Source organism: Rhyacophila brunnea, unplaced genomic scaffold, assembly GCF_057557595.1.
Source record: "Rhyacophila brunnea isolate RB1 unplaced genomic scaffold, BYU_Rbru_1.0 scaffold_16, whole genome shotgun sequence".
Lineage (NCBI taxonomy): Eukaryota > Metazoa > Arthropoda > Insecta > Trichoptera > Rhyacophilidae > Rhyacophila > Rhyacophila brunnea.
In genome coordinates, this window is record NW_028232816.1 from 12,833,051 (window position 1) to 12,849,413 (window position 16,363).

At 34.3% G+C, this 16,363-nt stretch overlaps 1 non-coding gene across 1 annotated transcript; it reads right to left on the reverse strand.

The window, feature by feature from the left end:
• Positions 1-919: 919 nt before the first annotated feature.
• On the reverse strand, positions 920-991 carry TRNAP-UGG (transfer RNA proline (anticodon UGG)). The gene has a single exon. It is a non-coding gene; the product is annotated as a tRNA-Pro (tRNA).
• Between the last annotated feature and the right edge of the window lie 15,372 nt (positions 992-16,363).

Genomic DNA, 16,363 nt, shown 5'->3' on the forward strand with positions numbered 1-16,363 from the left:
GGTTTTGTTTAGGGTGTTTAGGTAGTGCTTAATAAATTTAAAAAAAAACTAATCAATAACATCTGTAATAAGTATTCTTAATTCAATGAAGACAAATAAGCATGACTAAAAAATTGTGCACTATTTTTGTCGGATCGCCCGTAGCATACCTAGCATATGTAGCATACAGGACTATTATGGTTTGGTTTTGGCAGGGTTTAATTGAATTTTAAAAACTAACCAGCACCATCTGCAAATTGTATTATTAGTTCAATAAAAACATATAAGTATAACTGACAAAGTTCTGTGTGCACTATTTATGTCTGATCTTAACAGCCTACCTCCACCTCCACCCCTCGCTACTTGTACCTACTAATGAGCAGAGTCTCATGTGAGTAGGCAGATCATGCGTTGCTTATGGACGGAGCATTATAAAGAGTGGCATATGAAGGAACGAACGCAAATATTACAACTTATGAGATCAGTGACGGTTTCCCATGAAGCAGACGATGGTCACTTCCTTATAAAGTCCCGACATCTTAGTTAAAACAATAAAAGAAGCATAAAAGGTGACCTGGCGACTTTAGAGATGGCCGCTCTACCAACAGGGCTACGGGGGCCTACTCGGGTATGGAAGTAGCGCAGGCGGTTAAGTAGAGTCACGGGTTCGAATCCCACGTCTGGTATATAATTGATAAATACGACATTTTCATTGTGAGTTTTCAACCAGAGTAGGTATTGGTCTTATAGGAATAGAAAACCTTCGTCTCTAAGTAATATTTTAACATTTACAATCATTTTAATACGATTTTTTTTTTTTAATAATATTTAGGAGCAAAAAAAATGATACTCCTGATGTAGAAAAGATTCTATTAAACTATTTTACCGGACTCCAGAAATCAGAGGTGATTTTCCTATATATTCCTGATGTAAAAAATATGGGCTCGTCCGGGATTTGAACCCGGGACCTCTCGCACCCAAAGCGAGAATCATACCCCTAGACCAACGAGCCGATTGAAATTTGTTTAACATCGTTTAGATTCAAACAAATTTGTGTTTCGAAAAATGACGACTCACCAAATACTTTCTCCTAGCATTAGCATCGATTGCAGTAAAATTTGTACGACGTATGTCGAAATATGTAATAACAAATTTGATTCAATAAATGTTTAAAATAATTACCTCGTGTTACATTATAATATCGATATATATATTGCTATCGCAGATTTCCTATCAGCAAAGGAGTCCGACAAGGTGATACAATCTCACCTAAACTATTTACAGCTACCCTTGAAGACTTATTCAGGCAACTTGACTGGAATGACAAAGGGATCCCCATAAATGGAGAATACCTGAGTCATCTGCGCTTTGCCGATGACATAGTAATTTTCTCGCAAGACTCAGAAGACCTCTAAAGCAGAATGCAGGAACTCGCTGAAGTAAGCAACAAAGTAGGTTTGAAAATAAATGTAACAAAGACGAAAGTCATGTTCAACTGCTTTGCAGGCCAAAAAGAGATCCTCATCAATGGCACTCAGCTCGAACAGGTGAAAAGCTACATCTATCTGGGACAACAAGTATCTATAGATGGATGTATATTTGATGAAATTGTTCGCAGAGTAAAGCTAGGCTGGAGTGCTTTTGGCCGCCTGAATAATGTCTTCAAAAGTGACCTTCCACTGTGCCTAAAGCGCAAAGTGTTCAACCAGTGTGTGCTTCCCGTGATGACATATGCGTGTGAAACATGGACCCTAAGTAAAAGAGAGATCCAGAAACTTAGAGTAGCACAACGTGGTATGGAGAGGTGCATGCTGGGCATAACGCGAAAGGACAAAAAGAGGAATGAGTGGATAAGGAAGCAGACAAGGGTTTGCGATGTAATAGAGTTTATTAAAAGCCTTAAATGGAGATGGGCTGGACACATAGCTCGAAGAAGAGACAATCGTTGGACAAATCTAGTCATCCAGTGGTATCCAAGAAGTACAAAACGTCCACAAGGTAGACCTAGAGGCCGCTGGATCGATGAAATGATAAAGTTCTGCGGAAGTACGTGGCAACGCAATGCACAGGACCGAGAGAAGTGGAAGCAACTTGAAGAGGCCTTCATCCAGCAGTGGATAGATTCAGGCTGATGATGATGATGATGATGATATATATTGAATTCAAAATATCAATGTTTCATTTCCTTTTCCTATTTGATTTCAACTGACACATACAAAAAATTCGAAGTTTGTTTGGTCAAATTACCTTCCCAGACAATTCCAATTTCAAATTTTCATGACAGATAAAGTTTGCATATTTTGGATTCGATTTTAATTTCTTTTGTTTGGCTTGGTTGTCAGAATTATTTTTATGTTGACATATTGTATGCCTAAATACAGATGTTTTTATATTGAAGATTGTAATTATTATTTTTTGTAAAATAAGATAAATTCATATCGATTAATGAAGCGACCTTGTGCAAAGCCATGTACTAATTTAATATAATAATTATTATAATATTTACACCTGCATAGAATATTCAAAAGCGCCTTCCCATCTAGAAGGGTAAACAGTTTTACCAGTGTGTTCTCCAGTACTCATGAATAGGTTCAAAATATTTAATAACAAAAATGTAATTTTTAAAAACCACTGAAATATACTTATAATAGGAATATTTTCATTCTTAAAGCGTTAAATGTAATAGCATTTAATAAAAAAAAAATATTTATTTAATTCATAAAATATTCGCATATGCGAGACTGAGATTGGTATGAGTGCAGCTCCACCGAATTGTTTCTGGTAAAATATGATAAGCACTAAGGTGTATGGTTGCTATATCAGTCCCGTCCAGAATCGCTTCGGGACAAGGAAGTGTGGCACTAAAATCTTTTCATTCTGACACGTTTATAGCGTCATGGAAGGCAGCTGTGCACAAACCGCGGCCGTATATACATGGCGTGTGAAGATGGGGTAACTCAAATCAGATTAAAGATCGCTCTGATTGTGGCCAGCCACATAGAAGTTGTTGAACATCGGAGACCATCGATAAATAATGTTTTTAATGTTTTCACTGTGATTAATTATAAACTGAGGTAGCCCATCTTTTTCGAAGACCTGGCAGCAAACGTGGGATGCCTCCATCAAGGGCAGACGCACATATTTGTTCCTTCCTAATGTCTAATGACGATTGGAGATAACCAGCCTGACCATCACGCCAGTCAATTGTTGACTGGGCACGGAGGATTCGCTACCAAGCTCGTTGAGTTTGGACTTGTCACCCGACCAACACGTCCATGTGGCGAAGAACTACAGGATGCCAACCACATCCTCTGGGAATATCCGAGGCTGTGCTTTGAAAGGGAAGAGATGTCCAAGTTGACCCATAGACACTTTTATTAGAAAGTCCCTGTAAACTTAGTCAAAGCACACTTGAGTGAGGTGCGACCTCAGTCTTGGGTGTCTGCACTTGAGACATTCCCGGGCGTAAAGAACTGGTGATGCTTCACAATCAAACATTGGGCCTCGTGATATGCTCGATTAGAGTGGTTTGGAGTTGGTTTGGAGGGAACTATTAGGTACCCTTTCTTTGTGATGTTAGGCGGTTTGATAGCTCATAGAACCCGAGACCAGAGATTTTTCTTCTCATATAGTACAATATATCGTTGGTCATCCGATATTTATAGAACATGCACATAAAGCAAAAATAAATTAGCATTATGCCTGATTTTAGAGGGCATATCAAACTTCAAATTGGAATTACTCCATTACTGGATTTCGAGACTTACCAACTTTTGGCAGTATACACACGATAATTTATAATCTTAAAAAATATTTCACAAAACCCCGTATTTTTTACGTTTCAGTAAAGCTTTTCTACGATTTGTTGCGATTGATACAAGCAGATAACTCGTAGATCTTCTATGCTTAGTACAGGCAGTTACCCTTGCCATTTCGTTGTCCATGCTTAAAGTTCACGAACTCAAAGGTGTCTCACTATATGCAGTTAAAACTGTAACAAACGCCTTTTCAATTCACATGTAGACGTATAAAAAAAACCATCTCGCAAAAAAGGTATCACGTAAAAACGCCGTTAGCTTGTTCCTGGCCTCCCGGGGGAGCCTTGCATGATGTTTGGCTTGAGTCGCGTCAATAACACGCCGACGAGTGGAAAGACAACGAAACATATAATTATTTTGGTTGTCATAATAATTGATAACAATACCGTAGTAACACAAAATATTAATGATGTTAACATGTCAGACTTTTCGGACGTACATCAAGTTAGTGGGAGAGGATTAAGAAGACAGATACAAACCGATAAATTGCAGTTAGGGTGGGCAGGTCATGCGTCGGATAGGGGCGGCACATTATAAAGGGTAAAAAATAAAAGCACGAATACAAATATTACAATTTTTGAAAGCAGTGGCGGTTTCCAATGAAACAGAAGATACAACCACTTCTTGAGAATGTATCGACATCTTGGTTTAAAAATTAATCGAATCATAAAAAATCCTGACAACATAACTATTTTTGTATAACACAGGCAAAATTTTTAAAAAGTTGCTTTTAAGCCCATCAGGGCCACAGACCTCCACGTATCTGAAACCAATGCTGTTTGTGAGTAGTATAATAACACAGACCAGGTAATACATATAATTCCGATAGGCAATATTCAATACCACTACATTTTCATGCAGGGTTTTGAATTTGTAAGTGTCCTACGAAAATGAACCACACATTATACACGTGCAATAATGTGTACAATACACCAATATTAAATGAGCGTCAATGCATAAACCAAGAGCAGTTGTCAGTATTCAACGTATGACGTATTCTTGACACGTGTTTAAGTTTCTCCCAGATTATTCCTTACTCTAGATCGGTTACCTGCTACTCCTTACCCGTAAGGTATTTCAGTTCCTATTATTTCTGAGTTCCGTGTAAGTATATCAATTTAACGTGATTACAACTAGATCATGTTATATTATATTATTTGCTTATAACATTTAGTTAGAGTGACATATAGCGGTGGTTTTCTTTAATGCAGATGACGCAATTGATTCATCAGAAAATTTAAGAAGGGGCCTCGAAACAGTTCAAACCAGTCGCGCAATTATTTATACCAAAATCTTAAAAATGTACCTATTTCTCACAAATTGCCCAAAGCATAAGAAAATTCCTGCAGTGAACATCAAAAGGAATTATAACGTAACCATTCAAACAAATACGTACTTTAACACAACAAAATATACCACTAATGTTATTGTATGTCATAGCTTTTATTTTCAATAATAATTCGATAGGGAATATAATATACTTTGCTATTATTACTACTTGGTACGTTGGTAGTTTGAATTGTTGGTTTTTATTTTATTTTTTATAGTAGGGGGCCTCAGAATCAATCTGGTAACATATAAGTACAAAAAAATATCTATGTATCACTAGTAAAATAATCCGGAAAATTTAAAAACGTAACATAAAATAATGTTCATACACTGGAAATTTATTGAAAGTGTAATTTTGAAAAGTTCAGAATGTTAAAATACATCTATCATATTAAGTGATTAGTGGAATTCGAGTAAGTTTTCTGGAAATATATCTCATCGCTCTACTATGAACGCACCCTTACGTGTGATTCGCTTACCAGGATTCCCCGATTTCATTTTGCGAGGGAGAGGAGAAACAAGATTATTATTAGGAACCGGAAAACGTTTCAAAATATACCCTTTTGTCCTATTGTTACCTGGCAAACTGATTTCTAAATTAGATTATCTGTGCAGATATCGATGTCGAACTTTAAGTATGTAAGTTTCTTTAACGACAAAATTAAGGTAAGAACATGAAAATAACTAAGTACGCCAAATGCGATTATTTTTCATTGTTTATAATTATTTTTGTGATATTATTGTTTATAGCCGCAGTATGCATGAAATAATTTCAAAATTATATACGTACATCAGTGGCGTGCGGTTCATATATGCTGCTGATGCAGAGCATCCCCATAAATATACCAGAAATAACTATTTGATTAATTATTTGTAATTAAATAAAACACAATCTTGTAGTACTTATTCCACTTTTTAATTACATTTTGTACCGGTTTCATCCTCTTCGAGGGGACATTATCAACTGTTGTTCCCTTGAAGAGGACGAAACCGATACAAAATTTAATTAAAAAGTGGAATAAGTACTACAAAATTGTGTTTTATTTAATTACAAATAATAAATCAAATAATACAATGCAGTTCCACCATGAATTGACAGTTAACGCTATAAAAGAAACCAGAAATAATTTATAACAATATTATGTACCTATTTAATGTGCAATTAATGGGTATTCTAGACTTGACTATATTTTTTCTAAAGCTTTAAATAAGTGAAATATTGCTGAAGACTTCCACGGCAATTTATTGTTCACATTATTCTACGTATTAAAAATCTCAGAGTTACAACTCCGCAATGCTACCGATAGACCATACTGCTGTAACAGAAGCTGATTTCAATGATTTAATCAGTTTGAAAAAACCCTAGATATATAATTAATAGTACAAAGTAACTGTATTTTTCTTAATTCTATATCTCCTCTTAATTCTTTATATCCTCCCCTTCTTGTGTGAGCCATGATGTTGTGACAGCCAGAACAGCTATCGATTTACAAATAAACCTGTGGAATTTAATATAACTTATATTATCATCATTTTAAAAGTAAAAGTCCATTAAATCGAAGCAAACTCAATTAATAGACATTTTTTCAGCCACAGAGTATTCTCTCATTTATAGTTAATTGGCCGCATACAATTCAATGCCATTGAGTAGATAGGTGGTGTGTCCCATAAATTAAAAGTGTGGGAAATTAAGAAAAACATTTTATTTATTAAAAACATATATTCATTCTCGTATTCTTGATTGTCCGGTGGTTTTTTGTCCAGTACAAATCTTGCAATCGATTTTTAACTAACTTCCAGACTAGATAGACATTTGAAACTTTTAGAATATATCAGAACACGATGCCAATGCATTATTTTAATACTTTTAGCCAACTTTAAGCAGAATTCTCAGTTAATACTGTTTTGTATGGAAAGTTATTTCAGAAAAATCCGTAAAAAGTAAAAGACTATTATTGGTTGCTAAGGGGGTGGTCCTAGCAACTAAATTATTAATATATACGTGCGTTACTATGGAAATCAAAATGAAATGTCAAAATGACATTTCAGTATTCTATATTTGTTTGTTTGTTTTTTTATTTACTTCATATCAAGTACAAGTTTGAGCATATTGAGAATAATAATTCAACAGAAAATTCAAAAACGTTGTAAGTATATAAAAAGTTCTTTTATCTTATAATTATTTTTCAGTAAAATTACAATGCAGCTCCTACATTGGTAACCTCCTCATAGGTAACAATACTTAAAAAAAGCAATTTGATAATAATAGGTATTGAAAATTAAAAAATGTGTACAACACAGGGCACTGCCATTCGTTAATCGATTATAAAATGTTTTCTATATACTTCTGGAGCCATAGCCTCTTTGCTATTTAAACGCATGATGATATTTGGCACCCGTTCCACGTAAAATATGTTTTTTTTTTTGTATTTTTGGTACTTTGCGCCTTTCTACTCCATAATGGTATTTAATTATTAAATCAAATAATGAATATTTTTGTTTGTCATTTGAATCTTATTATCATAGATTAATGTTATATTGTTATATTTTCATTGTTGATACGCGTATAAATAAAATTATAAGCTTACGTTCCCATACAGTGGTATTATAGAAAGACTTCGCACTACGTCTACCTACACTATACTGTGTACCTACAGTGTAATAGTTATACGGTGAGCTTTTTATGGTTATCAAAAATGCCGGCCGCCCGTGTGTTATCTACGTTGAAACACAGGTGGCAGTTTATTCAACGAGGAAAATTTACAATAAATGAGCGCTAGCAGTACAATAAATAAAAAAACAACAACAAACAAATCAAACCTCTCACTTATATACAAACAAAAATTAAAAATTAAAATAAAACATTGTATTTTTTTAGAAATTAATTAAGTATTTTTACATTTAAAAATATGTCATAAACCTAAGTAAAGAAAAGTTTTTTTTTATTCATGCAGCGCTCAGATTTAGATATTGTGCCTTACCTGCCGCATTGGAATCGACCTTATGGCCTTACGTTAGTCTGCACCCCCTATACCTCACTCCATCCCTTACTGCTGTTTTTCTGTGAGCCTGGTAGCCGAGTATAAAGTGATATGCGGACAATTTGATATTGTTATTAAATTTAATTGAATGGCTGCCATCTTTAAAATGTTATCAATTATTTTTTATTTGAAATCTAAAATAACGAGACTTCTCAGCTCAGTATTGACTTCACAAATAGTTAAGTAAAGGAATAGTTATATATTTGCATATTTGAAAAACTTTGTTCTGTAGGGATTCATGGCGTAGTCTATAATGAAGAGGTCGAGATTTCTTGGTTAGGTACTCCGATGGATGGAGGAGCAAGTTTTATTAGCAGCGTATACAGTCGGTATAAGAGTATGTTACAGTAGTTATGTTACAATACTTATGATACTGTTCCGAGGTCCGAGTCTCGGTAGAATGAGATGTTGTGCGAAGCGAAACAGATACCGAGATACTAACATACCGGGAACTTATATTCGAGTGACATGTCCAATGAATTATGATTCGCTATTTATTGACGTACTCACAATCAAAATAATATCTCGAAAAGAATAATATTAAATAAATAATTAATATAATTGAGTCAGCTACTATATGGAGTTAACGTCATTGGATATGGCTGACTGTGCGGAAAAACGGATATTGCGGAAATTATAATTGCAGTAAGCTATTAACTGAGTTTTCCATAATTGGACACTACGGGAAATGAATATTAAAGAATTTGTAATTGCGGTAATATATTTAATATCGCCAATCAATATGCAGACACGGATTAAGTTGTTTATCCCCATAGTTCTAACTAAAGGCGACTTTTTTTCTATATACCCATCGCGAGAAGAATGTATCGCGTCGAGATAATACTAGGCTGTTCTAGGCAATTGTCTAGATTGTAGAGATATTTTCGATAAGATACAATATTCCACTCACGGTGGTTACATCGGAATAAAGGCTTTATTTATATTACATATAGCGAACTTAACAAATTGTTAATTTAAGACGTTCACAACATGAAATTTAAAACAAATAAATAGTAAGTATTACGTATTAACTCATTCGCTGCTGAGTAGGTAATGATTTTTTAATTGCCCCCTTTAAAATCACGTTAATTACATCGATCGGCCGCCTGGCCATTACGCGCCGGGTGCGTCTTCCGCGTCCAAAGTATTAAACAGTAAAAACAGTAAATACAAAAATCATAAATTAGATACCTACAATAAAGGACACCGAATGAACTAAGCAGACCCTATTTTAAGAATTTATAAAACAATTTCCACCAACCTATACAAATCTTCACGTAGGTGGAATATGTCAACATCTGAAGCGATTCCAATTCCGATATCCTGGAAAAATTGAATTTTTATGCACCCGTCAATTACATACGTGATCGCAACCATGGCCTATTTTGGGGGGTAAGAGGCACCAATAACGAGGGCTGTGTGGCTGATCAATGCACTCCCTAGAAATATAGACATATTTAGCGATGCATTATGTATTCCGTTTTTTTATAATTCTATTTTATTGTTTAATTTATATTTTCTTTCGAATTATTGTTGTTTTATTATTTTATTTCTTTTCTATAAAATTGTTTTTTGATTTGTTTTTTTCTCCGCCTTGTATCCGTCTACATCTTGAACTAATAATCTGTCATGTGCTCAATGTACATAAAAATCAAAGAAAATATGACGTGTTAACAATAATTTTAAATCATAAAAAAACTACATGAACATACACCCAGTGAGCTAAGTAGATCCTAGTCAAAATATATGTATATGAGTAGGTATATAATATGGAAAAATAACCTTCACCTAAATTAATCCTTACCTACGTAACTAGAATATTTTAACATTCTTTTATTGCCCTCCTAATTGACATTACCAATAGCATGTTAGTTCTGTACAGATGATGCTCCCGATTTCTAAGATAGTTATCAGGAACACAAAGGTCAGTTACTCAGAAATGTAAAGTACCTATAAAAATGGGATTTTTTAAAACCCTTTCTAAAGTATGCCATTTTCTATAAAGGCTCTGAACATGTCTGGCGCATGAATATATTTCTGAATGTTTCCATTAACAGTTTGAATGGTCCAGACATAAAATAATATCGGTACCTTATTAATTAACAAAAAGCATACTAATATGTTTCTGTGTGACCATTTGGGGACGAATTATATTGATTGAAATAGTTTGACGAAATTTACCGAGAAAGCGTACTCCCCGTCGCTTTAGCCGTCTCCTGTGAGCTAAACTAAAACGCCGTTGGCATTTCTGACATCACAACATTTTGACAAGCCGGTCTGTCATAATTCTTGTTATTTCAGATGTATTAAAAATTGCTCCGCTAAAACGGTATTCATGTTATTTGAAATGTGTGTATTTGACATTTATGAGTTAAGTATTTACAGTTTTAAATTTAATTTTATGTACTTACATGCCCTATGCCCCAATGTTGGGACGTGACAGGGTGAAAGAAGAAGACATATTTTTATATTAATGGTTTCGTATTAATGAATTTATATTTTAAAAAAAATGGTAGGTACACGTCGGTTATGGGGAATCCAGGCGAGAACCGCGCTAATTGCCATAGCCAATTTTGGCAAAATTCATGAATTCAAGATTGAAAACCTAACCTAACCAAAACTAACCTAACCTAATAAATAATCCAGTATATTTGCTATCTTCAAAATGTGTTTGCCGCTGTATTCCCCATAACCGACTTGTACCAAATGTTTAAATATTATTCTCTGAAGAATACTTGGATCGGTTAAAGAAAACCAAAGGTGGATTTCTGCGAACAATTTAAGCCCAATATAGTCAATATTTTGAGGCCACTAAGACTCAGATGGGTCGGTCACATAGTTATATGCGATGGATCTAGAGCTCTCTATAAAGTTTATGACGGAAACTCTGTAGGCACTCGACCCCTGGGCCACCCCAGAGAAGATTGGAAAATAACTCCATGACTGACTCATGACGTGATTACTAAAAAGTTACATTATCCAGAGTCAGAGGATGCCTGTGAACAGTCGCCAGTTTTATGCGAATGTAACATACAGTTTCATGACGTCATAAGAAGTTTTTCATGGTTCATGACTGTTTTTTCAAGGATAGTGAGACGTCATGAATTTCTTTCTTTCTTTTCTTTCGACCATGTCCGATCCTAATAGGATCATATGGGCCTCTACAGAGTAGAAGTTTGTATTAACAGATTTTTGTTTTTTTACGAGAAATGGATGTCAGCCACTTGCTCAACTTATTAGGCCCATACCCTGACAGACACATATTGAAAAATAATATGTGTACATGCCAGACCCAGGATTTGAACCTGGGACCCACGGCGTAATAGTCCAACGCTTAAGTCGCGCGGCCACCATCATGAATTATGAAGATTAAATGTATGTGCATAGTCGCGAAACCTGAGAGATGCAGGTTCGATTCGTGTCTTATTTTTTTCAAAAAGATTTTTTCTATTTGCCATAATATATTTTCATACATACATAAGTGTTTTCAAAAATTATGTACTTGTATGATTGTTTTCACAAATGCCCCCCGAAAAGAGTGTTTGAAATTTTCTGGATAATAACCCTTTCCACTCCTCGGCGGGAGTGTAAACACGGGCCGACCAGCTAGCGCCGGAGTGCTGAGTCTTGTTTGGAAACAACAAAAGCGCTCGAAAGAGGCCAGTGTCAGCGGTGAATCTAGCCCTGCCAAATATGCAATAAATATTCTTTTATAACAAAGTGAATATGCATGTAAAAATACGGCAGGGCCACAATTTTTAATACATATTCTATCTCGGTTATAGCTTGTAGTAACTGCGATTTATTGAGCATACATACTTTAGATCAACCTCAGAAATATCTCCTTCTTCGACCGCAACCGGTGTTCAGTTAGTGCATAATATACCTATATTGCTGCCAAAAGTTAGTAAGTCGACAATTTAGGTACACATTTAGAGTTAATAATGGATTATGTGTGTGTTAGAATAACTATTACATATGTAAGTTAAAATCCAAGATCATCCGATATAATATAGAGGGAATGGGATAACTGGACGCCAGAACAATAGGATGCTGCACTGTCGTAGACACGTAAACATAACGTAGACGAGGAATTTTAATCAATTTCTATCTATTATTTAGTAGTTTTAATTCATTTTACACATTACATAATGTTTTTTTATTACGGATTGAGAATTACCATGCCTAAGGCTTTATATAAAAATAAAAAAAACTCTTTTTTTGTTGGAACTGAAACATATGCACGATTAAATCATTATTTGCGTGTGCATATTGAAATTCTCATCAACTATGTATTAACTCATAATATAATAATTTAAATATAAATAATAATATTATTTTTTTTAAGTACCTATCGTTTTATTTATTTTCGAATTGCGTGGCGTCCAGTTGTCCCGGCGCCAAATCATTACAGACCCAATATAAAATACATAGCACATAATACACAAAGAAATTAGCATTATACTTGATTTTGGAGGGCATGTCAAACTTTCAATTTTAAATTAATCCATAACATGCTTTCGAGACTTACCAAGCTGTATTATTATGTATTTGAATGTCACAATATCTTCTCAAATACCCTATTTGGGCGTACAATATTTATTCATATATCGTGAAGTTATGATACAAGCAAACTTTTTGTGAATGTTAACTCAATTTTGACAAAAACTTGACATATTTATCTTTGCACTAAGCCATCGATATATTCTTTCAACAATGCACTAGGCCAGGGGTCGGCAAACTCTTGAACCAAAAGAGCCAAATATGAGTGGCACAAGGGTTAAAAAAAATTCGAGAGCCATACATATATTTTTATGAATATGATTTATTTAAATGAAATTACATTTCATAACTGTTTATTTATTAAGTGAAGAAGATTTCCCGAATTTTAAATTTGTTTTTGTTGACATTATAAATATATTTTTTACAGAATATGAATTACATACATTTTTTACGCATTCCTTAAAACTAATGTGAACAATGACCTTCCTTGCATTTATTTGGAGACTGTGTATGTTTGGTATGTAACTTTCAGTTTTTAATTGCAGGCGCGACTCCAAATGATTCTCATCGGTTATTTGGTTATTTTGGCTCTAAATGCTATTTATATTGTTCATGTTTGAAAATGATTGTTCACGTCATACATATTATTATGTAGACTCGAATATGAGTTCGGGGAGTTATTCCATAATATGTATTAAAAATCGTAGTATCTACTTTATGTAGATCTTTTAGAGCGCCCCACTTGTGTTGTGAAATTAAATTTCATTTTTTTCTCTCCAAATCCTCAATTTTGGTGGCAAAACCTATAAATATTAAGCTCCATAACTATTTGCTTGTTAAATCTACCAATAAAATTGTATTTAAAAAGTGCTCGTGTCATCAAATAGGGAAAAATTTGATTTGTCGACTTTTGCAACGGGCGGATTTAAAACAACAACAATCATACCTTTTTGCATCAACCATCACGGCTCGCTATAATGTCATTATATAATATAGGTAATAAGTGTACAAATCAATGACAAAAAATAAAAATTGTGAATTTTGCAAAAGTTTTTGTAAAAATTTGCAATTCGGCAAAGAGCCGCTCGCCAATACCCAAAGAGCCACATGCGGCTCGCGAGCCGCGGTTTGCTGACCCCTGCACTAGGCCATGAGGTTTAATGACAGCAGTATGGTAAAATAGTAGTGTAACATGCATAGAAAGCATAATTAAATCTTAATAAATTCAATATATAACATTGAATAGAGCTATTAAAAAATATTAAAAGAGAAAAACATTTAGGTAGTACTTATAAAGAGAATGAAAATTCAATATACTGAAAACATAAAATTTAAGAAATAAGATAAAAAGAACTTTGTATATACAACGTCTTTTAATTTTCTGTTGAATCATATAAACTTGACTTGACTAGCTTAAGCGATCAAAAAAAATTGTACTTGATAGAAATACTGAATAAATATACTGAAATGTCATTTCGACACATTTGATTTTCCATAGTAACGCACGTATAATGGTGTCGAAATAACTTGTCATACAAAACAGAATTAACTAAAAATGAATTCAATTCTACTTGAAGATGGCTAACAGTATTGAAAATATGCATTGGCATCGTGTTCTGATATATTCTAAAAGTTTCAAATGTCTAGCTAGTCGGGAGGTTAGTTAAAAATCGATTGCAAGATTTGTACCGGACAAACAACCACCGGACAAATAAGAATACGACCTAAGAAAAACGTTGTAAAATACAGTTGTCCAGTTACAAAGTAACAAGTGGTAAATTTTGGAGCAACTTAATTAAAAAGAGGCAAGAGAATAAAACAGCTCCACTCGATTACTGTGATGAATATCAAACACTAACGTTGTGATTATATTGAGATGCATGTCGCGTACTGTTACGCTGTTACAGCGACAAATTTAGCCAATGGTTTCGTCATTTTTCAAAATATTTTTAACGAACACGATCTCTGTAAATTTAATGATGGAGTAACCTAGTGGCGAGTCTCTGTAAATTCAATAATATTAATAACGGAACCCAACCCTCAGACCATAGACAACATTCTTATAGAAAATACATAGTGCCAACCGCTAAAAACAAAAAACCTGATTCTAAAATATGTAGGCATGTATAAAATGATAAAAATCGTTCATTGAGTCATGCAGGTGTCTATGCAGTAAGGTACAACGTGAGGTGACCTCATTTTGCTAACTGACAATATTCGTTTAAAAGTTCAAAATGTGCTACGGGATGGAAGCATCAGTCTGATAACATTTTAACACCAAGAAAAACGACATTGCACACTTTTTTCTCGTAGCGGTAGCTTACTGCGACGTCACGTGATAGTACGCGACATGCACATAATATATTTTGCGCTGTACATACATGCGTGAATCATTATTTTAAGTTCGACAAAATAGTGTTTCATACACAATTTCGTGAAAACGAAAAATTTTCTCAAAATTTAGTTAAACATGGCGTAATAAACATGTCATACGTCACGGCCCGTTAAAGGTTTATTAACAGGTTTCTGTAATAAACCTTGTTTCTAACATTTTGTATTTTCATGACGAACTTCCAACGACGGCCGGCTCTGTATGGAAACTTTACAAACTTTACCCAAACAGTTGACTAGATGTCCTCGCCACAGGATCTTACAGGTTACCGTAAAGCGCTATAACCATACATATTATCTAAATCACCAGCCGCTTGCAAAGTGGACTCGCCCAGGTATCTAATTAACACAGTTGTAATTAGATACGAATCCAGAATCTAGCTATATAGTTAATAGTTAAAATAGTAAAACGATTATAAATTTAATGTGATTGGGTCAACTTTGTTCTTTTAATATAAAGAATAATATCTAGTTTTAACAGTTCAATTCAATATTATTATTATATTCTATACCAGGGGTCGGCAAACCGCGGCTCGCGAACCACATGCGGCTCTTTGGGTATTGGCGTGTGGCTCTTTGCCAAATTCCCAATTCACAATTTTTATTTTTTGTCTTTTACTTCGTCATTTTCCAAAAAGTTGTTTAAAAAAATATAAAATGTTATTTAATTTTGCTCCATTATGAGTGCGTATGATTTGGCGTTTGATTCTATAGGAACGGTATGAACGAGTAGCGTTCACGTCAAAGGCTGTACTTATTTCCGATAACTAAGGTTTTGAAATGCAGTCTGTATGGGTGACGTTGAAATGCGGTCGCCAAAAGCTACATGAACGTAGGCACAAAAATTTCCTATGGCTTTCCTTCTGATTAGCAGTTATAGCGAGTTAACTGCTTGATATCGCGTTCCATGGCGTTCCGAACGCCTCTTCCTTGAACCATAAAAACTTTCATACAGACAGACTAGTAATACAAAGTAATCAATGGTTATTTTTAATAACGCGATTGGTAGCGGGTAAACCGCTTGTGTAGAAAGAAGATAATTTTAAATATTATTAGCTACCATACGTTCTTTGACCTCGGCGTCGAATGCTTAAAACTTCCGTGTTTTTTTTCCATTTAGGAACAAAAAAAAACAACATTGTGACTACTGGAATTCATAATGAGAAATAATCAATCATTGTATTTTTAAACATCGGTTTATTAAACCGGTCAAGTAAACAGGCATTTAACGATGTCGCAAACGCATGCTTTGGCGTTTAGACAAATTGATTTTTTCAGCTATTTAAGCGATACTGAAAAAAA